This window comes from Tupaia chinensis, unplaced genomic scaffold (assembly GCF_000334495.1).
Source record: "Tupaia chinensis unplaced genomic scaffold, TupChi_1.0 Scaffold000044_1, whole genome shotgun sequence".
In the NCBI taxonomy this organism is placed as follows: domain Eukaryota; kingdom Metazoa; phylum Chordata; class Mammalia; order Scandentia; family Tupaiidae; genus Tupaia; species Tupaia belangeri.
Genome location: NW_006159500.1, coordinates 769,894 through 793,749, shown reverse-complemented (window position 1 = coordinate 793,749; position 23,856 = coordinate 769,894). Strand labels below are relative to the sequence as shown.

Below are 23,856 nucleotides of genomic sequence, written 5' to 3'. Positions count from 1 at the left end.
GCGAAATCGCCCGCCAGGTGGGACGTCCACACCGCAATCCCTTCTCTTCTATTCTCCTCTCAGGATCTTGGGCATGCATGCACTCGCGCCTGACATAAGTTTAAGGCGCTGGGTCTGGGACTTGACCTGCGGTCGACTACATGGGAGTCCAGCAACATAGCCATTATGCTAACTGCTGGTTCCTGCAAAGAATAATTTTGATCTCCTATTTCTGAATCTGAGTATTATATCTATTTAAGCTCATTTAAAAAATATTGTTTAAAGATATTTTTAATTTTTAAGTTATTACTCTTTTTTTATTTAAAGAGGCTTTTGCTATAGGCCACATGTGTTCACCAGAGAGACAGAAAGCAAGAAATCACCCACCAGGGTGATTGTGGTCACACCACAATCCCTTCTCCTTCAGTATCCTCTCAAGATTTTGGGCACACACACACATGCACCTGGTGTGAGTTTTAAACCACTGAATCCAGGACTTGAACCATAGTTGACTACATGGGAGTCTAGTGACATAAACATTACACCATCAGCTGGTCCCCAATTATTATTACTTTTTAATTTACTATAGAGCACATGTACTTACCAGAGACAGACAGAGAGAGAGAGAGAAAGAGAAAGAGAGAGAGAGGAAGAAAACCAGCTGTAAGGTCTAGAACCAATGTTGGTCATGTGGGAGTCCAGCATGCAACCACCACAATACCTGCTGGCCCTTTAAGCTCATTTATTACTTACTGAAAGAAATAGAAGATTGTGGTGGTGGCTGGTGGTTGGGACAGGGAATATATGACACGGGCAGTTAGAGAAGAGGTTTAACATATTCAAATTTTTCCACACTACTTGAACTTAACTAGTTGATATGCATGCCTTTAATTATTTGGTACAATATAAATTTTGCATGGGGTCGCATTCTTTGGATTAATCACACTTCTTCAATTCTGGAAGCGTATCTCCTAATGAGTCACATGGTGACATCAGAACTCTTGTTAAATGCACAGAGATAATGGTTTATGTCTGAATCTGTTTAAGCTAATCTGAGTAGGCAAACTGGCATTTCTATCTGCTACTTTGTAGGCAAGTTGTGTTACATGATGTTGTACACTATAGGTGTGTGTTTATATTTAAATTTTCTTTTGTCCTTACTTACTGTTTTAGAAATAATCTTGACTTACTCATGTATTAAATGTTACATATTTATTATATTGTGGCATCGAGGCATTTATTCAATGTTGTGTTAAATACCTAGTTACCTTTAAATGAAAGAGGGAAAATAATTATTCCTGAGATTTAGCCTGCAGGAAAGGTTATAGTTTTCATTAATTTTCCCTATTTATGGCCTATTAACATGAATTGAATAAATACTCACTGACTTTTAAAATATCACTTTAACAGAGGTCTTTTGGGTTACTTTGCTAAAACAGATTTATTGCTTTTTAGACAAATTATGAGCACCATAAAATACAACAATAACCACTTTGGAATAGTCATATATTCTATAAAAGACTGATCCATGATTAAGCAGTTATCTGAGTACTCAAACTAGATCACCATTCTGTAAAATAATTTTCTTGCTGTTCTCTCCCATGAAATCTCAAGGGTATTGCTTTTAGGGACTTTAAAATATCTTTTCAGAGAAACACAAACTTTAAAATCATTTATTACAGTCATGAAATTTTAATGAGAACATTTAAAAACAGTGGTCAGGCAACTCAGCAGTCATGCACTTCATAATTTATTAGGTATATTTTACTTATTCAGGTTAATAAAGGATGTGTTTGACATAGTATCAGACTGACCTTGTTTCTTGGCAAATACTATCTTAAAGTCTCTGGAGCTGATTCCATTGCCAGCCATTCTTTTCAAGGACAGCTTGTTATTATTCTCTTGGAAACAATTAACAGACTGTCGTACAGAATAACATGTACTTTGTCCTGAAATTCTTTATTGAAGAAGCCCCAGAAAACAAAGTAGTTTCAAACTCTGGCTCTTGAGACTTAATTTCTGAGAACTTTTCCTCTGTCCTCAAATTTTAGATTGAAATATGAGAACTCATTGGTTCAGGGACCCAGGTCATATATCTTGAGTTAAAGCAAGGATTCAGGCTAACCTTTTACAGCATTTCCATTCATATTTACTTTGCTGGATAGTGAAATCAGATGTTCAGTCTGACTTCCATTTCAAATAACCATAAAAGATAGATTTTGGTTTAGTTTTTGGATCTTGCAAGGCTGAACATCAGAGGTATCGTGCATACCTTCCCCTCCCCCATACGCACTTTAAGTCAACAAGAGCTGAAGTCAACAGGGTTTTCTAGCTAAATATCGTAGCTGATTCAAATTTATCAAACCATTTTGCACTATTTTATTTCAGAATGAGATTTTATTTAGGCCACAGAATCCTATGAAAAGTATTATTATAAGATGAAAATTTTTACCACTTAATTAGGCATGAAGTTTGTTTAGAGACTGTATATAGAAAATAATGTATTTATAAAGTCCCCTTTTTTTCTAAAGCTTGCCATCCAAAGCAAGGGTCAACAAACTTTTCCTGCAAATATTTTCTGGGACTAGCTCTATGGTATAGTGTTTAAAGGAGCTGAATCCCACATGGTCAGCCATGGTTCAAATTCTGGCCACGGCAGCTTGAAAAACATGCTGAGCCCATGTGTATGCCTGCCCCCAAATCCCTACATGAAGGAGAAATGGAGAAAGATTGTAGAGTGACCACACCCCTGGTGCTATTCCCATATTTTGTGATTTCAAGTATTCCAAGTTTATTCTTTTGAAAGAACTCATAGTGAGGGTCTTTAAGAAATGGGAGTGGGCCTAGCAGGTGGCATAATGGTTATGCCACTGGACTGCCACATGGCTGACTGCAGTTTTGAGTCCTGGCCCTGGAGGCTTGAAACTCACACCAGGCGAATGTGTGTGTGTGTGCCCAAAATCTCAAGAGGAGAATGGAGGAAAAGAGACCGTGGTGTGGCCATCTCTCTGAGGGGAGATTTTTTTGGTTTCTGTCTGTCTTTCTCTATTTCTCTCTCTCTCTCTAGCAAGAGCATACACCCTATAGAAAAAAATCTCTCTTTAAAAGAAAAAAAGAAAGGAATTGGAGAAACTCTGGAACATAAAAGCTGAGCATCTGACCCACTTTTAAAAGGAGAAAATGTTTGGGGACCAGCAGTTAGCATAATGGCTATGTTGCCGGACTCTCATGTAGTTGACCACGGTTCGTGTCCTGGACCTGGTGGCTTAAAACTCAAGCCAGGCGCATGTGCATGCGTGCCCAAGATCCTGAGAGGAGAACGGAGGAGAAGAGATTGTGGCATGGCCATCCCCCGGGGGGGTGATTTCTTGCTTTCTGTCTCTCTGTCTCTCTGTCTGTCTGGTGAGTGCACACATCCTATAGCAAAAATCTCTCAAAAAAGGAAAAAAAAAAGAAATGGAGAAAATGTTTATAAAAACCACAAACAGGTAAGTAAGACCTGGTACTCTTTAGAACAGATTATTAGAAAACTTGTTCATGAGCACTGAGAAAAGAAAGGATAATTTACTAGAAGTCAGAATGGATTGACTAAAAATGAATCATTCTTAGTAAACTGTATTTCCTTAAAGAGGTAAGGTTATTGGGATAGTCTCACAGACACAAAGTGTTCTGAATTGAGCAAGTTATTTAATAATAATAATAATAATAAACCTAGATGGAAATTAGTGGAAGAAGTATGGTCTTCCACAAGAAAATACCTCCGGATATTACACAGCTCTTAAAATACGGAACCCATAAGAATTATAAATGAAAAAATATCACCATGCTCTGTGTGACTACATTTAGAGAGAGAATGTGTATTTTAAATGTTCTAAAAAAATTCCAATAGATCTTATTTGAATGAATAATAACAAAATATCCCCATTAAATACATAAACTTAAGTCTGGGGTGGGGAATGAAACAGGATTCAAAAGTCTTGGACTGACAATTTAGACTGAATTGAGTAATATGAAATTTAAAGGTATACATGTAAAGAGTTTAGATTTTTTAAAAAATTAAAAGGAATAGAAAAATGATACACAATTTCTTTCAGAATCTCAAATGACAGTTATGGGAAGGAGATTTTGATCCAATTTAAGAAAACACATTTCACAGTAATGGCTCTGCTGCAGTGGACCAAACCACCTTACAGAACAGAAGGGGAGGATGCCAATGAACTTCAAACTTCAGACCTGTGCTTCTCAACCTCTAAGATGCATATACACCACGTGAAAACTTTCTTAAGAGGCAACTCTTGATTAAGTTGGTCTGGGTTGGACTCGATAGCCTGTATTATTATTATTATTATTATTATTATTATTATCTTAGTGTTTTTTGCCTACAAGGTAGCCATGGGCCTAGATCTACTAGTTACAGTATCAAATACCTGTGGCTTAGACTATGTTCATAACCCCAATCTGTTATAATGCTAAAAATAATTCATCTAACCATCATACTCATCCTTCTAACATGGCACTGTAAGATCAACCTTATCTGAATCAGTATAGTGCATAGCCTCCTCGTTAGCTTGATCAGTTTACCCCTCCTAAATCAAATAGGATTGCTAGAGGTTGTGTGCACTTGTGGGGGAGAGAGAGACAGAGAGTGAGAGAGTGCAAATGGGGCGTAGTCACACTACAATCCTTTCCCTCCCATTTTTTTCTTCCCCTCAGGATTTTGGGCACACACACACATGCATGTGCTGGGCATGGTTTTCAGGCTGCTGGGCTGGGATTCAAATCGTGATCAGTCATGTGGGATCTGGCTTCTAATGCATAGCATTTAGCCACTGTGCTAGTCTGATATTCTGTATTTTAAATAAGCTCCAAAGATGTCACTGTCACAGTCTGCGAGGGCCGCACTTTGAGTGACAAGACCCTAAAGAATGGCTATCAGAGAGGGCTGGCAGGTGGTGTGGTGGCTAAGGGTGCTGGACACTCACATGACCGACTGTGGTTCAAGTCCTGCACATAGTGACTTGTTTTCTCAATTTCCCTCTCTCTCCCTTTCTCTCTCACTCAGTCCCTCTATGGTCAAATTAAAATACATAAATAAAGATAAAATAATTCTTAAAAAAAAAAAAAGATGTCAGGCCCCACCACTGGGCTTCTCCACTTACTGTGAATGTCCTTGGAACTTACTTAACATCTCAATCTAATCATTCCAATGTGTAGAAATGGAGAGACTAATACCTATATTTTAAAGGACTTGCATAAGGATTAAACAAGATTATAGGTGTTGGCACATAGCGCACATTCAATAAAGATCCATTTTTTCCCTTTTTCACTTCTGCATCATTATATACATTTGAGCTGAGTGGGGATGACCATCTGTCAGGAATTCTGAAAGAGACATTCTGGACTTTTGCAGATCTCTTACAGACAATATATTACAAAGTGGGAAAGGAGAAGTTTAGTGGCTCTTCCTATCTGTTCCTGGCTTTAACTCTGGTAGATACAAATTTGGTGTCTGCCATTAATCACCACCTTCCCACTCATCTCTCCTCTCTGCAATTTGTCTTTGTGAAGGGAGCATTTGTGGGTTGATCACAGGGCAGGGGTGCCAGGTTTAACTACAGGAATGATTTCCTTCTCTCCAGCGGAGATAGTTTCCCCCAATCATGTCTGCTCCCTGTTCCTGCAGCATCCTGGAATGCATCCCAATCTCCTGGAACGCAGGCCAGGCACTGCTCAGAGACCTTTCTATTTCCAGCTTACATTCTGAGTTTTCCCAGAAGTCCCTGTGAAGTCTGCAAACTCACTATGTTCAGCTGGTGTTTAGGACTGCTGCTGGGTTTCATGCCTCCGCCGGTGTCCTATGTGAAGCGAATCTTATGCTTTTCAGTTTTTAATCTCCCTATTGATAGTCATTAAGCACTGGCTCTTCGGTTAAATGACAGCTCCTGCTATTGGAACTAACCGAGCAAGAATTTTTCTCTGTACTGGGTCTCTGCTTACTTAAAGTATATACGAGTGTAGCCTCAATGGGAGGGAACACTCTGGACACACACACACACACACACACACACACACACACACACACGGACTGGTTTCTCGTCACTCAGAAGAGTCTGCACAAAGGACGTGGGTTAGATTCCCTTAATGCTGGCTCCTGTCTATCAGTTTGGTTGCATCAGCTCCTGCCTGGCTTCTCTTCTCCCTCTCCCAGCTGCAGCAAAAGTGCCCTGAGGGTCGTTCAATTTGGAATATAATTCATCTGGGTGCTACAGTTTTAAGCCTGATGTTCACCATGGACTCTCTTGCTGACTAAATGTACTTTTTAAGAACCAGTTTCTAGGTTTTTTTTTTTTTTTTTTTTTTTCATTTTAAACCTTGGAAAATTCTATCTTGAAATAATTAGAGAACTGTGCAGTTTATTCTTAAGCTGCTATCCAATCTTGTCTATTTTATTCCTGGGAACATTGGGCCAATACACTTTTGTGTGTCCACTCATCTGGGCTTTATCCATCCCAGTCCATGTTAGCACTGAGGAACGAGGAACTACTTTTTTTTCAGACTCTTTTATTTCTCACCTGAAGAAGCAGGTCATGCTGATTTGACCAGAAATCAACGTGATCTGTTCATTAGTATCTAGCTGAACTTCTGAAATGATACTTTTCCTTTACTTTACATACACTTTCCTTGGTTGATTTAAGCATGCTTTTACAGGCAAAAAGGAATAAAAAGTGCTCTGAGCTATGGGGTAGACAATCAGTTCAGGACATAAGTTCAAATTTGCCTTCAGTTGTGGTTTTGTCTCCAGTAGACACACTTGGCTGGTAACACCAAAATGGCAGCAGAATCAACCATTGGTGTGCCCATTAAGCAAGGGGTCTTTTTTTTTTTTTTCTTTTTCTTTTTTTTGGAGAGGTTTTTGCTATAGGGCGCGTGCACTCGCCAGAAAGAGAGAGAGAGACGAAGAGGCAGAAAGTGAGAAATCACCCCCCAGGGAGATGGCCATGCCACAATCCCTTCTCATCCATTCTCCTCCTGGGATCTTGGGCATGCATGCACACGTGCCTGGCGTGAGTTTAAGCTGCCGGGTCCAGGACTTGAACCGCGTTCGACTACATGGGAGTCCAGCGACATAGTCATTACGCTAACTGCTGGTCCCTAAGGGGTCTTGATTAAATGGTAGGAGGCTCTTCTTCCCTCCTCCAAAGCAAACAAACAAAACATAATGCATGAGCTAATGGACAGGAATTTCTCTGGGCAAAATTATGTTCTGAATTCCATTTCAAAAATACATACAAAAACGTAGACTTAAACTTGAATGACCTCCTACTTTCAAAAGCACACTTTACAGTTAAAATTACGATAGATATGGGCAGAAGCTGGAGGATAAACAAGTGCCGGCCAACTGGTCACGGATACTCTAAATGGTTTAATAGCCGGCAAGTACCTCTGGCCACTTACAAAATGCCTTTTATGAGCCAAGGGAAAATGGACTCCCTGATACTGCTGCTTCTAGTTCATGGATTCACACACAGAGCTGTTAGTGAAACTTGCGCTCCAACAAATACCAAAGCCTTGCCAAGGAGAATTGTTAGCAGAGGGCAGACAGTCTGCATTAGGCATCTAAAGAAGTCTTATTCTATTTTTAGAATTCCTCTGTGTGGTTAGAGTTTTGGTAAACTAGTTACATAATGTTGGTGAATTATTTTACCTCTCGGAGCCTCCATTTCAATAAAAGAACAGCAGAGTTTTTTTTTTTTTTTTGAATGCCTGCTATTTGCTAGTCATCTTGCTGGCACTGGGGATAATAAAAATAGATGGCGCTTATTTTACTCTTGTTATGTGCCAGGCTGTGTACAAAACTTGTAATGTGAACGATCTGATCTCACCGTTGCAGGAATCCTAGGGCAATTACGCTTCTGCAGTTACTGGGGATAGTACTGTTATTGTCCTGGTTTGAGAGATGGGCAAACAAACATGGAAAGGTGCGTAAGTTGCCCACAGACACCAGAGCCTACACTTCTTCTTTTTTTTTTTTTCTAAGAGAGATTTTTGCTATAGGACACATGTGCTCACCAGAGAGACAGAGAAGGACAGAGAGACATAAAGCAGGAAATCACCCCCATCCCGCAAGGGGGATGGCCACCTTGCAGTCCCTTCTTCTCCATTCTCCTCTTAGGATTTTGGGCACACACGCATATGCACTCGGCATGAGTGTTAAGCCGTCGGGTCTGGGATTTGAACCATGGTTTACTATGTGGGAGTCCAGCGACCTAATCATTACACTATCTGCTGGTCCCCAGAGCCTGCACTTCTAACCACTACATTCCAGCACCTTCCTATCCTCTAAGCTGAACAGTTTTTCTGACACTTTAGTGTGTTTATGAAATACCTCGGATCTTGTTAAGATGTGGTTTCTGTTCAGGACTCTAGAGTGGGGTCCAAGACTCTGCACATCTGACCAACTTTCAGGGGATGACAATGCTGCTGGTCCATGGATCATAGTTTGAGTAGCTAGGGCCTAGACACAATTTATACCCTATCTGGCATCTTAGAAATACCTGGGGAGCTTTAAAAAAATTTGATGTCCAGTTCACATCTCATATCAATTCAATCAAAATCTCTGGGGATAGAACTCAGGTGTAAGTATATTTTTTCAGATTTTTCTTTTTTCTTTCTTCTGCCATTGGGCATGTGGACTTGTGTGTGAGAGAGAGAGACAGAGAGAGAGAGAGAGAGAGAGAGAGAGACAGACAGAGAGAGGGAAAGTGAGGAATCACTACTCCCCAGCCAGGGGGGGATGGTCATAATGCAATCTCTCTTCCTCCATTCTACTCTTGGGATTTGGGGCACACACGCACATAGGTCAAGTGCGATTTTCATTTGCTAGGTCTGGGACTTAAACCATGGTTGACTATGTGGGAGTTACATCACACCACATGCTGGCCCCAGGTGCAAGTATTTTTTAAAAGGATCACTAAATAATTCTAGAAATCAATTTAGTATTTTGAGGTCAGTGTTAGAAGTAATATATTGTACCGCATTAGTAAGTGAAGCATTATTGTGTGAAACTTTTCATATCAGTTCCCCCCCCCGTGTGTGTGTGTGTGTGTGTGTGTGTGTGTGTGTGCTGAGTTCAGGATATATAAAGTATTCCTTCTTATTTTCAAGGTAAAAAAATATATTTGAGGGCCACTTTCAATATTAAAAGGAGTACGATTTCTCTTTCTTTTCCTACCACATCTTGTCTTATTCTTAAAGGGATTTAGGGGAGATTACAAATATCCACCTCACTAAGATATTCTTCTTTCCATAAGAAGTTCATCATCTATGTGGGGAGCTAGCTATTTTAGAATACAAAGGAATAGTTGCTATGCAGGATATTTGACAGGATCTCTTGAGAACTAAGATAATAGATATGGCAAATTACTATCTAGGGGATTCAGTAAAGGTGACACAAGGGAACTGACATGGGTTCTGTAGAAGGAATAGCAATCTGGCAGTTAAAGAGGAAGAAAGCAACTCCAAGGAGAGACAGTCCTTCTACCTCACGCAGTTTCACTTGGCATCTGGGTTTCCCTTGCAGGAGTAGGAGAAATCAGGAGAAGGTAACAGCCAGGAGTGTCCATGATGAGCCAAAGGTCCCGGTGGGGGGGGTTGGGGGATGTTCTGCGGAAGGGATTATTAGAAGGCTATGTGATAGAATGACCAAAGAAAAGGAGAGAAGCTAGAACTCAGAGCTGGAGAAGCAGCGACAACCATTGGTTTGAAAGGGAGGAGGAAGACCGAATTAGAATAATCATTGCATCAGGAAGGGGATTAGAATAAACTTTGCATCAGGTATTGGTGGTGAATTATGATATTGGTTGACAAGAATGGGTTAGGATAAGTATCAGGCAGAATTTCTCAACATCGGAGCTTGTATGAGGATTTATAACCAAGTAGACAAGTTTCATGAAAGAACAGATGAGAGAGTTCATTGAACCTGGATGGAATATGAGGCTGCAAGTGGAAAGCTGGGACTTTGTAGTGGTTATATTGAAAGTTAAGGGATTGTTTTTGGTTGTTTTATAATCCCTTATAGTTCTCAGAGGATTATATGAGGGGAGAGGCATAATCATTATCTTTAAAGATAATTCTTGAGGTAAAGTTAGGGTTCATGTGGAGTGTAGAATAAGTGCATTGATTGAAGTAAGAGACAATGAGGTCCTGAACTAAGCCAATACAGGGGATAAGAAAGGAGAGGGGATTTCTAAAGAGGTTTACTAAAGGTAGCGTTAAAACAGAGAAGTTTTGACTAGCGTCCAGGTTCTAGTTTGGAAAATGGGGTGGATAAGCATGGTATTAGCTCAGACTGAAAACTGAGGAAGCAGAGTTGCAGACAGAGCAGGATACATGGAAGGTGTGTGTAAGGTGGAGTGCCTGGTGTATCGTAGGATGTGTTGGGTTCATGCAGGAAGAACACAACAAATAGACCAATAAAGATTATGAAAATGAAGAAATTACCCTGGGACAGAATTACCTATATTTAAATAGGCTAGTCAGTCTGTCTCAGTGAGAAAGCAAGCCAAGTCTGAAGAAAATAAAAATGCAAGGCCAAGCCTACCAAGGAGGACCACTGGGGACAGAACTTGAGGTCATAAACATGTAATGCCGCCTGTGACAGGAGGGTAGGCCTGTCATGTGAGACAGTCATCATGAAGGGGTGTGCCAAGACGAAAATAGGAACTTTTAGCCTTCCAATCTCTGTATGCCTAAGTTAGAAAGGGAATCTGCATAAATGACTACTCATGAATTAAAATAGTCCTCAGAAGTCACCTGAAGGAACTTCACCATTACATTTCCTCAGGGTGGAAGGCAGGGCTGCAGTGCAGCCTACCGCTATATAATTTCTTCCTGTAATCATACTTGAGACTAGAATAGTAATTTTGGTTCCGTAGCAATCATTTACAAGTTTTTTTTTTTTCCTGAGAGAATATTGTTATATAAGAAGCTAACCTATTTTAAGTAGGAGTAGATGTGACTACTAATCGACAACGTTGATAGATTCAGTATTAAAGAGAAAAATAACTCACATCACTTATCTACTCCAGTTTCACAATTTGGGATTCGAGACTAGTCATCTAAAACATCTTCTTATCAGCATGTGCTCTAGAGTTAACAAAAATACCCAAATTATCATTTAGACAAGAGAAGGAGAAGAAGCTCCTATAAATACTATCTGCCTTTCTCTGAAATAAATGTGTAAAATAAATACAAGTGCCTGAATTTTCAGTGTGGGTATAGCATCCAAAATACATGAAACCACTAAATAAACAGAAGAGAAAATATTGCCAGGCCTGCAAATCCAGCAATTTTTTTACTCATTTCATGCAAAGGATAATTTCAATGGGAATTCTGGTGCCATGAGACAGACAGATACAATACATGAATTTAACATGACCATGTAATAATAGACTCTATGAAAAACCATGCTTAAATAATAAATTCATGCCTCATTCTAAATTTAATTCATTATTCATATTTTCCATTGAAAACAATATAAATAATATTAATTCAAAATTAAAGTAATTGTGTCCCATTTAAGTTCTATGTGATAGTACCCACATCTTTTTATCCAGTGCTTTCTTTCTTTTGGTTCCTTGTTTGGGTTTTCCAGGTGATATTTGCTGTTTTCTCTATATATTATTAGTACTATGTAAAAACTTCAATTATATGTTGTTCATAGCGCATTTTTTTTTTATGCCAGAGAGTGCATGCGCACAAACAAGAGTGTGAAAGGACAGAGAAAGGGAGAAAGAATGCACCCCACAGTGGGATCTGCAATCCTTTTCCTCCAATTATACGCCTGCCAGTATCCTGGCCATGCATGTGTGTATCCAGTGTGTTTAAAGTCACCAAGCCTGAGGCTTGAACCTAGTTGGCCATGTGGTCTCAGACTTCCTCTGCACAGACCCTAACTACTGTGCTATGGGACTCACCCTCTTTTATTTTTCTTGACATGAGTGTTTTCTCCGATTAGACTGTGAACTTCCAGGGAGGAAGATTCTGGTCATTATTATTGAATCAACTAAAGCTAAGCATGGTGCCTTGCAAATAAAATTTTAGGAGGAAAAATGTGATTTTTAGTACGCCCCCCCTCCCAAAGAAGCATAAAAACAGTCATTATGGGGAAAATCAGAACTTTTTTTTAGGAGTTCTTATCCTGGTTTCATTATTTAGCATGTTCTGTATTTTGATTTCCTTATGGAGGCCACTGCCTTTTCAATGCTTAGGAACTATAAAAGTCTTCATTCTGTCCTGTATTTCTTCAGAGTCTCACACTATAAGTGACCAGGAGTGTTGGATGAACAAATTTACCAGTTGGAAAGGTGTTCTGCCCAAAGCTAATCTTAGAACAATACGGAAACACTTCGCAAATATAGTCTCTCTCTTTTTAACTTCAGTAACAAATTTGCCAGTTGGAAAGGCAAATTTGCCCAAAGCTAATCTTAGAACAATACGGAAACACTTCGCAAATATAGTCTCTCTCTTTTTAACTTCAGTCATGCTGTGAAATCTTGCATAAATGACATCAATCAGCCAACCCACCAACCAAGCAACCTACCAAGAAGTACTTACTGAGCCTCTGTTATGTACTCAGTACTCTGCAAAGTACTGCAAGGGGTACAAGGCATAGCTTCCTCACTAAGGAATGCACCCTCTTCAGTTATAAGATGGTCACACTTAGCAAGGTTTAATTCCATCTATTAAAGTTTTCTTTTCTTTTTTTGGTAGAAGTTTTTGCCTTAGGGTACATGCACTGGCCAGAGAGAGACAGAGCGACAGAGACAGTGAAAGATAAAGGGAGAAACTATTCCTCCAGGGTGGGGTGGGATGGGATGGCCATGCCGGAACCTCTTCTCCATTCTCCTCCTGGGACCTTGGGCACACTCATACATGTGCCAGGTGTGAGTTTCAAACTACTGGGTCCGGGACTCAAACTGTGGTCAACTATGTGGGAGTCCAGCAACATAATCACTATGCCATCTACTGGCCCCCAATAAAGCTTTTCTTGACACTTCAACTATTGATAGTAACTGGGTGGCTATTTTGTCCCAAATGTTTGCCTATAATAAAAAAAGCCCTTGAATAATATTTCTGCGTGAGATGTTATTATTTTAAACTATTTAACCCATGAGAATAGAACATGTTATTATTATTATTATTATTATTATTATTTAGGGAGAGATTTTTGCTATAGGGCATGTGCACTCACTAGAGAGACAAAGAGACAGAAAGACAGAAAGCAAGAAATCACCCCCCAAGGGGAAATGACCAACCCACAATCCCTTTTCCTCCATTCTCCTTTTGGAATCTTGGGCACGCATGCACATGTATCTGGCCTAAGTTTTAAGCCATTGGATCCAGGACTCGAACCACAGTCAAATACATGGGAGTCCAACAATGAAACCGTCATGCAATCTGCTGATCCCACATATTATTATTTTTATAGAGAGACAGTCACCCATTTTACCTATGTTGAATATCTCTCATTTGTCAGTAACAAAAAACCCTCACGTTACTTTATCTTTGTACCTATTGCCCTGTATCTTCTTAGGGATTTTAAATTTTGTACACTACTTTAATATTTCTGTAGGTATAATTGACTATACTTTTTGATAATGCAATAGCTAGTTCAGGGATGGTATGTATGTTAATGGTTTAGAGAAAGGGAGAGTACCCAAAAGATCATGTTGACAAATTTGGCTTTATATTCTCCTTTTCAGCTGCTTCCACCATTGTTCTGCACATTATGGCCTGCTTTGACTGTAAGGATAAGATTTGCTACACTACGTAAATACACCCATTTCTGTGCCTCTATTTGTTTCTTAGATCAACAGGAGATAAAATGATAAATTTGTGCATCTTCATGTTTACCTATTGAAGGGAAGACTCTTCTACCCAACTCAGACTTTCACATGGCCACTGAGGGTGTGAAATCTGATTCAGCTTCTTTCGCATCTTACATGGGCAGTCACGATATTCCTCACGTAGTGTCCTCTTCTGTATCATTTTTCTGGGACCTTTTCTTTTTACTGTCTCAACTTACTACCTAGACGATCTCATTCAATCCCATGAATTTCACATCATCTCTACTTCAGTAGCTCTCCCCTAAATCTATACTTCCGGTGTAATGTTTCTGTAAATTTCAGGCTCAAGTACTTGTTTAACATCAGAACGCCCATGGATGTTCCAAACTTATGTAGGGGCTTCTGAATCATTTCCCTCTCAGTAGTTGGTACTCTCATCCAGGCAAAAACTTTAGAGTCATCTTTGATTTCTCTCCCTTTATTACTCCCAGGGTTCAAAAATACATCAGCCATGGCTATCTCCAAGTTATATATGCAGCCTGTTCATGTCTTATCATTGCCACTTCTACTCCTTAGTTCCAAGTGTCATTATCTCTTCCTTAGACTATTCTAATAACTTCCTTTTCTTAGAAGATAGTTGTTTTATTTTATTCATTATCATCATCTTTTAATTAGACTAGAGAGAGACAAAGGGAGAGAGAGAGAGAGAAAGTGAGAAAGCAAGCCACCAGATCCAAGACTCAAACCATGGTTAGCCATGTGGGAGTCAAGTGCTCTAACCACCACGCCACCTGCTGGTCCCTCTAATAACTTCCTACTTGCTCTCCTTGCTTCTATCCTTGCCTCTGAAAGTCTATTAACATAGGAGGCATAGTAATGCTTCAAACATGCAAATGTTATCATTTTTCTTGTGTTAAATGGTTACCCGTCATGTTTAGAATAAAATCCAGAGGCTGTACTACAGTCCACAAGGTCCTCCCTGGCACACCTCGGCTAGCCTTCCAATCTCATGACCTCGGTTTATGCCTTGTAACACTGGCGGCTTTGTGTTCCTTTACCAGACCAGGAATGGTGCACCATGAGGGCCTCTGAGCTTCCTGTTCCCTTGGCCTGACCTGCCTTTGCCTCCTATCATTTAGGTCTCTGTTCAATGTGCTGCCTTCAGAGAAGCCTTCCATGAGTATTCAATGTCCTTATTCTGCCTTATTTTTCTTCGAAGCACTTCTGGCTGCGTCAATCTCAAGGATGGATTTATTTATTTATATTTCTCTCCCACTAAAACATTCCATGAAGCAAGGACTTCATTTACTGTAGTATACTTGGTGCCTACAATAATCATGTTTGGTATGTGTAGATAATCTGTGTGTGTATGTGTGTGTGTGTGTGTGTGTGTGTGTGTGTGAATAATTTGAGATGAACAGCATTTTGAAACATTTATTAAACTGGGAATTAGTTTAACCCTTTGTCTCATCCTTCTCCAAAATCGAGTAACATCTAGCAGTTTGGGAAATGCTTGCTTAGGTACTAAAGAGTGTCTGACAGCAAATAAACACATGCTATTTTCAGAATGAGTATCTATCTCTTGAAATGAGCCTACGCAGGAGTTGGCGCTGAGCAGCCCTGAACTGCCCAAGCAGTTTGGAAGGGGCTTATTCCACAAAGCACTGATAGGCAAATTTATGTCAGGTGCACTTTCCTTTTTTTTTTTTTCTTTTTTAGAGGTTTTAGCCATAGGATGCATACACTCATTGGAGGGAGAGAGGCAGAAGCAGTGAGTAGGAAAGTGAGAAGTCACTCCTCAGAGGGGATGGCCACACTGCAATCCCTTCATTCTCCATCTGGAATCTTGGGCATGCATGCACAAGTGCTCGGAGTGATTTTCAAACCACCGGGTCAGGGAGGACTCAAACCACTGTTGGCCATGTGGGAGTCCAGTGACATAACCATGATGCCATTTGCTGGCTCCCAAGGCACACTTTTCTACACAGTGCAGTGGAGGGGAAGTAGGAAGTGATAGCAGTTGAAAGCATAGAGTTCTATGCAACCTAGGCTGTGCCTTAATCTCTCTCAGCTTTAGTTTTCTCATCCATTAAAGGAGGCTTGTGACAAATTGCTACTGCTAGAGAATTGCAAATAATTTATGTAGCTGTGAGGTGATGGAGCATAATGCTCCACTCTGAAATTGTGGGCTGCACAAACTGACCTTCATCCAGGAGGTTCAAATGAAAAGGGAGAACAAGAGTAACTGTAGTGATAAGCCGACAAACACCACTTTAGCTAGGGGATACAGATGAATGTTTACAAGAGACGCCATGTTGATGGTACACACTTTTGGTATGATATGATGAGACTATCTTTTAGTTCTGTGGTCTTCCTTATAGAAATCTAAAACCCCAGTGTAATCAGGAAACAAAAAATCAAGCCCCAGTTAAAGAACATTCTACAAAATTCCTTATCGGCAAATCATGAAAATTGTCAAAGTCATCAAATACAAGGCAAGTCTAAAAAACCATGATGGTTGGGACTAGCAGATGAAATAATAGTTGTATCACTGGACTCCCATGTAGTCAATCACAGATTGAGTCCAGGACCTGGCAGCTTAGGGTGTGTGTTTGTGTACATGTGTGCCCATAATCCAGAGGAGAGTGGAGGAGAAGGGATTGCAGTGTGGCCATTCAGCCTGGGGGGTGATTTCTTACTTTTTGTCTCTCTAACTCTGTGTCTCTGGATAGCACATGCACCCTATAGCAAAAATCTTTCTCTAAATAAATAAGTTAAAATAAAATAAAAAACCCATGATGCTCAAAAGACAATTAAAGAGGGGCTGGCAGGTGGTGTGGTGGTTAAGGGTGCTGGACTCCCACATGGCCGACCAAGGTTTGAGTCCTGGACCTGGCTGTTTGCTTTCTCTAAGATGTAAATAAAATAATAGTAATTAATAAAAAAGTGTGAACATTTTAACATATTTATCCACAATGACTAAATTTTTTTTTTCACCAAGAGTCTTTATCCAGGGTTCCAGATAAAATTTAATGGGCCTGTAAACTTGGATGAAAAGAAATTACATCTTTATTTTTGGTTCTTTCTAACAGAAATACAGCATTTCCTTAATTTATAAATGTTTGCTACAAACAACAGAAATATAAGCAGAAATTATGATTTTTTTTTGAGTGAGGTTTTTGCTATAGAGCGCATGTGCTCACCAGAAAGACAGAGAGAAACAGAGAGACAGAAAGCGAGAAATCACCCCTCAGGGGGGATGGCCACACCGCAAACCCTTCTCCTCCATTCTCCTCTCAGGTACTTGGGAACATACGCACACACACCCGGTGTGAGTTTAAGCCACTGGGCCCGGGACTTGAACCGCAGTCAACTACAGGTGACTCCAGCGACATAGCTATTACGCCATCTGCTGGTTCCAGAACTGATTTTTGTCATCCATCAATATCACAGATATTTTCATATTATAGTTATTGCAGATTTTTCGCATTAACTTTTATATTAACCACTGCATTATAATTATAATAGTTATTCAGCCTGCTGCTAAGGCTTAACATTTAATAATTTAATAAAGAATCACAAATGTTACTACATTGCAAATTTATGTTTCAAAATACTTGGTTAACTACATATCAGTATCATTGTTTTTCTGTGTAATCCTATGATTTTCTTTTATACGTTTGCTACAGGCTTCTTTAGATCACCAAAAATAACCATGGCTCAAAAAATTTAGGGACCTTGGGACCAGCAGTTAGTGTAATGGCTATGTCGCTGGACTCCCATGTAGTGGACCACGGTTCGCGTCCTGGACCCAGTGGCTTAAAACTCACGCTGGGTGTGTGTGCGTGCGTGCCCGAGATCCTGAGAGGAGAATGGAGGAGAAGGGATTGTGGCATGACCATCCCCTCTGGGGGCTGATTTCTCACTTTCTGTCTCTCTCTCTCTGTCTGGTGAGCGCACGCACCCTATGGCAAAAACCTCTCAAAAAAAAAAAAATTTAGGAACCTCTCATTGAAAGAAGGTAGAAAGCCCCATCATAAACAACTTGAAGTTTCATTTTATACCTACCTATGAATTTTTATAAAGGAAAGAAAACTTAGGAGACATCCTCTATAGACCATAGTGGCAGGACCAGCAGATGGCATAATGGTTACATTGCTGGACTCCCATGTAGTTGACTATGGTTCGAGTCCCACACCTGATGGTTAAAAAATTTACACCAGGTGCTTGTGTATGTGTGCCCAAAGTCTTGAGAGGAGAATAGAGGAGAAGGGACTATGACACCATAGTCATAGTGGTCATCCACCATGGGGAGTGATTTCTTGCTTTTTCTCTGTCTCTCTGCTGAGCACATGTATCCTACCACAAAAATCTGGCAACAGGTAATTAATATCAAATGCACTCACAGGTAGAAATCAAAACTCTACTGATTAAAGACATACAAAATAAGGATGAAAGTTGATATGTTTAAGCAATTTTCTATACTTCCCAAATTTAAAATGTGCCTAATGAGTTGTGATTTGGCATTAAGAAAAGAAATAATTGTTCAAGGAAGATGTTATAAATTTTCTTTGAAAATGCTATAAACCCAAGAGCTGCTGCATTAGAAACCTTCAACTTACTATGTATTTATAGATTTTCTATACTAAAAATATATTATCTAAAGTCTCTTGGGAAAAAAATTAACAAAATTTGACCTCCTGCTTTTTTGAATAGGTTTTTGTTTGATCTCCGTTGAGAGGTGTATGTGTCACAAATGATCAGAGATGATGAGATTAGATGGGACAGTGATGCTGCTGATGATAGCTGACAGATACTGAGTCAGGCATGTACTTTATAAATATGTATCAATTACCCCAATGACCTTATAAAGCAATGATTGGTATTATATTCACTTTAAAAATGAGGACACTGAGGTACGAGGGATTACCCAACGAGTAGTGGGAGTAGGAGTAAATCTGGGCCATTGTGATTCCAGAGACCAAGCATTTAGTGACTAAGCATTTAGTGACCAAGCATTGAGTGACTAAGCATGTAGTGACCCATACTTATATGGGTGCTAACATAAAATGAACCAACTCTTTAGACTTTGGAATGCTTCTGGCATCTATAGTTTTAAGATGCCAGACATGAAAGTGTTACCTGACAGTAATCTAGTTTTACTGACCAGAGCCAGAATAGAAGCCAAAGAAAGAAGTATGAAGCATCAGAAAAGATCAATAAATCAGAATTAAAACTTCCACATCAGAGTGAAGCCACGAATCTCCATAAAATGTCTCTGACTCAAATACTTTTAAGACACTCACAGCACAAACATGTCCTATAAGTGCACTGTGCTGTAAATCCATCGATGTATATGGTGGACCCAAGTGTACCAGACTCAGGTAACACCAAGACCCATCCAAGGAGCTTGGACCCCAGGTTGGTTGTCTGGGACTTTAAGGTGAACTCCCACCCACCCCAACCGCAATCTGGATCAAGCCGGCCAGTAGTTCCGGACACCAGGCGGACTGAGGCGGCAGGCCCGACCCTTCCAAATCTTCGCGCATCCCCACCGTTCCTCTTCCTTGGACCCCTGGTTGGTTGTCTGTGACTTTAAGGCAAACTCCCACCCCATCCCACCTGCAATTTGGATAGAGCTGGCCAATAGTTCTGGACATCAGGTGGACTGAGGCTGCAGGCCTGACCAACCTGGTCCTGTCACTCATCCTCTGGCCCTTTCCCACTAGCCTTTGGACTATCTGAATTTTGGTGATTTGAACGTGCGCCTCGCGATTCCATTTTTTCGTTTTCTTTTTCTTTGCTCTTGAGGTGTTGCTTATTAGGTCAGTTGGAGGCTCACCATTCCTTAGAAAACAGGGAGAACTTTGGGCTATCCAGGGCTAGTGGAAACAGTTAATGGTAATTGTGAGCAACAGGTAGGCCAACCATAAGATAAATCATCAATTTTTAAATCCTGTACAACTTTGAACATTCAGAGATACCTTAAGTAAGTTAGGAAGAAACATATAGATTACCTGATGGCTAGGAACAATCGCAGAGGCTCAAGAAATATGAGCAACCAACAAAAGGCCTCTCCCTAAAGGGAAATCATCAAGCCTACATCACCCACAGTCAATACAATGGACATTGTAGACATGTCTGATAAGGAATTCAGAATATCTGTAGTGACCAAACAAACAGAGATGGAAGAGAAAAGAGACAAGGAGTTCCAGGAAAAGAGGAAGTCTTTTCATGACTTGAAAGAAGAAATGGATACCTTAAACAAGAACCAGATGGAACTTCTAGGATTGAAGAATGTGATACAGGAAATCAAAACCTCCCTTGAAAGTATTAAAAGTTGGTTAGACCAGGCAGAAGATCGAATCTCTAATGTAGAAGACAAAACATCTGACCTAGAAAAAAGTATCAAGAAGATTAAGAAAACAACCATGAAAAATTAGGATAATATATGGGGAATACTGGATAGCATCAAGCACCCCAACATTCGGATAATTGTATTCCAGAAGAGGAAGAAAATAATAAGGGCCTAGATAATTTATTCCATGAAATCCTGGAAGAAAATTTCCAAATCTTGAAAGGCATTCAAATATCCAGGCCCAAGAAATACATAGGACCCTGAGTAGAATCAACCCAAGAAGATCCTCTCCAAGGCACATCATAGAACTTTTATGAATCAGAGATACCTGAAATAAGTTGGCAAGAAACATATAGATTACCTGATGACTAAAAACAATCGCAAAGGCTCAAGAAATATGAGCAACCAACAAAAGGCCTCTCCGTCAAGGGAAATCATCAATCCTACATCACCCACAGTCAATACAATGGACGTCGTGGACATGTCTGATAAGGAATTCAGAATATTTGTAGTGACCAAACTAACTGAGATGGAAGAGAAAAGAGACAAGGAGCTCCAGGAGATGAGGAAGTCCTTTAATGACTTGAAAGAAGAAATGGATACCCTAAACAAGAACCAGATGGAACTTCTAGGTTTGAAGAATGTGATAGAGGAAATCAAAACCTCCCTTGAAAGCATTAAATGTAGGTTAGACCAGGCAGAAGACCGAATCTCTAACGTAGAAGACAAAACATCTGACCTAGATAAAAGTATCAAGAAGATTGAGAAAACAACCATGAAAAATGAGGATAATATACGAGGAATACTGGACACCATCAAGCGCCCCAACATTCGGATAATTGGTATTCCGGAGGAGGAAGAAAATAATAAGGGCCTGGAAAATTTATTCCATGAGATCCTGGAAGAAAACTTTCCAAATCTAGAAAGGCATTCAAATATCCAGACCCAAGAAATACAGAGGACCCCAAGTAGAATCAACCCAAGAAGATCATCTCCAAGGCACATCATAGCCAGACTGGCAAAAACAACAGATAAAGACAAGATACTAAAGTTGGCAAGAGGGAAACGCCAGGTTACTTACAAAGGTCACCCCATCAGGCTAACATCGGATCTCTCAGCAGAAACAATGCAGGAAAGGAAAGAATGGGGAAGCATAGTCAAAGTGTTGAGTGAAAAACAATTTCAACCAAGAATACTATACCCGGCAAAATTATCTTTTATATGGGAAAAAAAGATAAAAACATTCTCAAATAAACAAAATTTGAAGGAATTTACCAACACCAGACCAGCTCTTCAAGAGGTTTTGAAGGGAGTACTATACCAGGAAAACTAAAAAATCAGAGACAGTTATACGAGAACAAAAAACAACTAAGAAAATGGCTCACTTAATGATAGGATCAGGTATGGAAATATCGATAATTACATTGAATGTCAATGGATTAAATTCCCCAGTTAAGAGACATAGACTAGCTGAATGGATAAGAAAACAGAAACCCTCTATCTGTTGCCTACAAGAAACTCACTTTATGGATAAAGATATACATAGACTAAAAGTCAAGGGCTGGAAAAAGATATTCCATGCAAATGGAAATCAGAAAAAGGCTGGAGTAGCGATATTGATCTCAGACAAAATAGATTTTAAAACAAAGACTGTAAGAAGAGACAAAGAAGGGCATTATATAATAGTAGATGGGGTAATCCAGCAAGAAGATATAACCCTTATAAATATCTACGCACCCAACTCAGGTGCGCCTAAATATGTGAAGGAAAGACTGCTGGAGCTAAAAGGAGACATAGGGAAAAATACTATAATTGTTGGAGATCTCAACACCCCGTTATCTCCTATAGACAGATCTTCTAGACAGAAAATAAATAGAGAGATACAGGACTTAAATGATACTATAAATGGAATGGGCTTGACAGATATCTATAGAACTTTCCACCCTACATCCACAACATATACATTTTTCTCACCCCGACATGGAACCTTTTCAAAGATAGATCATATATTAGGACACAAATCAAGCCTTTACAGATTCAAAGGCATAGAAACTGTACCCAGCATCTTCTCTGACCATGATGGAATTAAACTCAAGATTAATTTCAAGAAACAACCCCGAAAACACACGAACACATGGAAACTGAACAACCTACTTCTGAATGACTTCTTCACTACTGAAGAAATTAAGGCTGAAATAAACAAATTTATGGAAACAAATGATAATGAGGACACAAGTGTCCAGAACCTATGGGACACAGCAAAAGCAGTCATAAGAGGGAAATTCATAGCAATTAGTGCACATAAGAAAAGGATGGAAAGATGGCAAGTAGATAACTTATCATCATGCCTCAGAGAACTGGAAAAACAACAACAAACGAACCCCCAAAATGCCAGGCGAAAAGAAATAATAAAGGTTCGAGCAGAAATAAATGAAATAGAAAATAAACGAACCATACAGAAAATAAATGAAAGCAAAAGCTGGTTCTTTGAAAAGATCAACAAGATTGATACTCCATTGGCTAGACTGATCAAGAAGAAGAAAGAAAGAAACCAGATTAATCAAATATGTGATGAAACAGGCAATATTACCACGGACATAGCAGAAATACATAATATCATTAGAGGATACTATGAGCGACTTTACGCCAACAAACAAGATAACCTGGAGGAGATGGACAAATTCCTGGATGCATATAAACTACCAAGATTGGATCAGGAAGACATAGAGAATCTGAATAGACCTATAACAAGCCAGGAGATTGAATCAGTAATTAATAATCTCCCAACAAAGAAAAGCCCAGGCCCAGATGGCTTCACTTGTGAATTCTACAAAACTTTCAAGGAAGAATTAACCCCTATCTTACTAAAATTATTTCTAAAGATTCAAAAGGAAGGAAACCTTCCAAATTCATTTTATGAAGCCTCCATCATCCTCATCCCCAAAACAGATAAGGATATGACAAAAAAGGAAAACTACAGACCAATATCATTGATGAATATAGATGCGAAAATTCTCAACAAGATACTCGCAAATCGTATCCAACAACATATAACAAAGATCATTCATCACGACCAGGTAGGCTTTATACCAGGGATGCAAGGGTGGTTCAATATACGCAAGACCATAAATGTAATACACCACATTAACAGAAAGAAAGATAAAAACCATATGATCATCTCAATTGATGCGGAGAAAGCGTTTGATAAAATACAACATCCTTTTATGATTAAGACTCTCAGTAAGATTGGTATAGAAGGGTCATTTCTGAACACAATAAAAGCAATCTATGAAAAACCTACAGCTAATATTATACTGAATGGGGAAAAGCTGAAAGCTTTTCCTCTGAAAACAGGTACTAGGCAAGGCTGCCCACTTTCTCCACTGCTCTTTAATATAGTACTGGAAGTCTTAGCTATTGCAATCAGAGAAGAGAACAATATTAAAGGCATTCAAATAGGCAAAGAAGAGTTGAAAAGATCTTTATTTGCAGATGCCATGATGGTATACGTAGGAGACCCAAATGTATCCATGAAAAAGCTTCTTGAACTAATAAGTGAATACAGTAAGGTGGCAGGATACAAAATCAATATCCAAAAATTTATAACATTTCTATTTATGAGCAACAAGTTGAATGAAGCAGAGCTGAAGAAAGGAATCCCTTTCACTGTAG

General features: G+C 39.5%; 1 protein-coding gene across 1 annotated transcript in view; it reads right to left on the bottom strand.

Moving 5' to 3' along the window:
* MAGI2 (membrane associated guanylate kinase, WW and PDZ domain containing 2) overlaps nucleotides 1-23,856 on the bottom strand; it is a 701,446-nt gene that overhangs the window by 312,027 nt on the left and 365,563 nt on the right. The gene's annotated exons all lie outside the window — the stretch shown is intronic.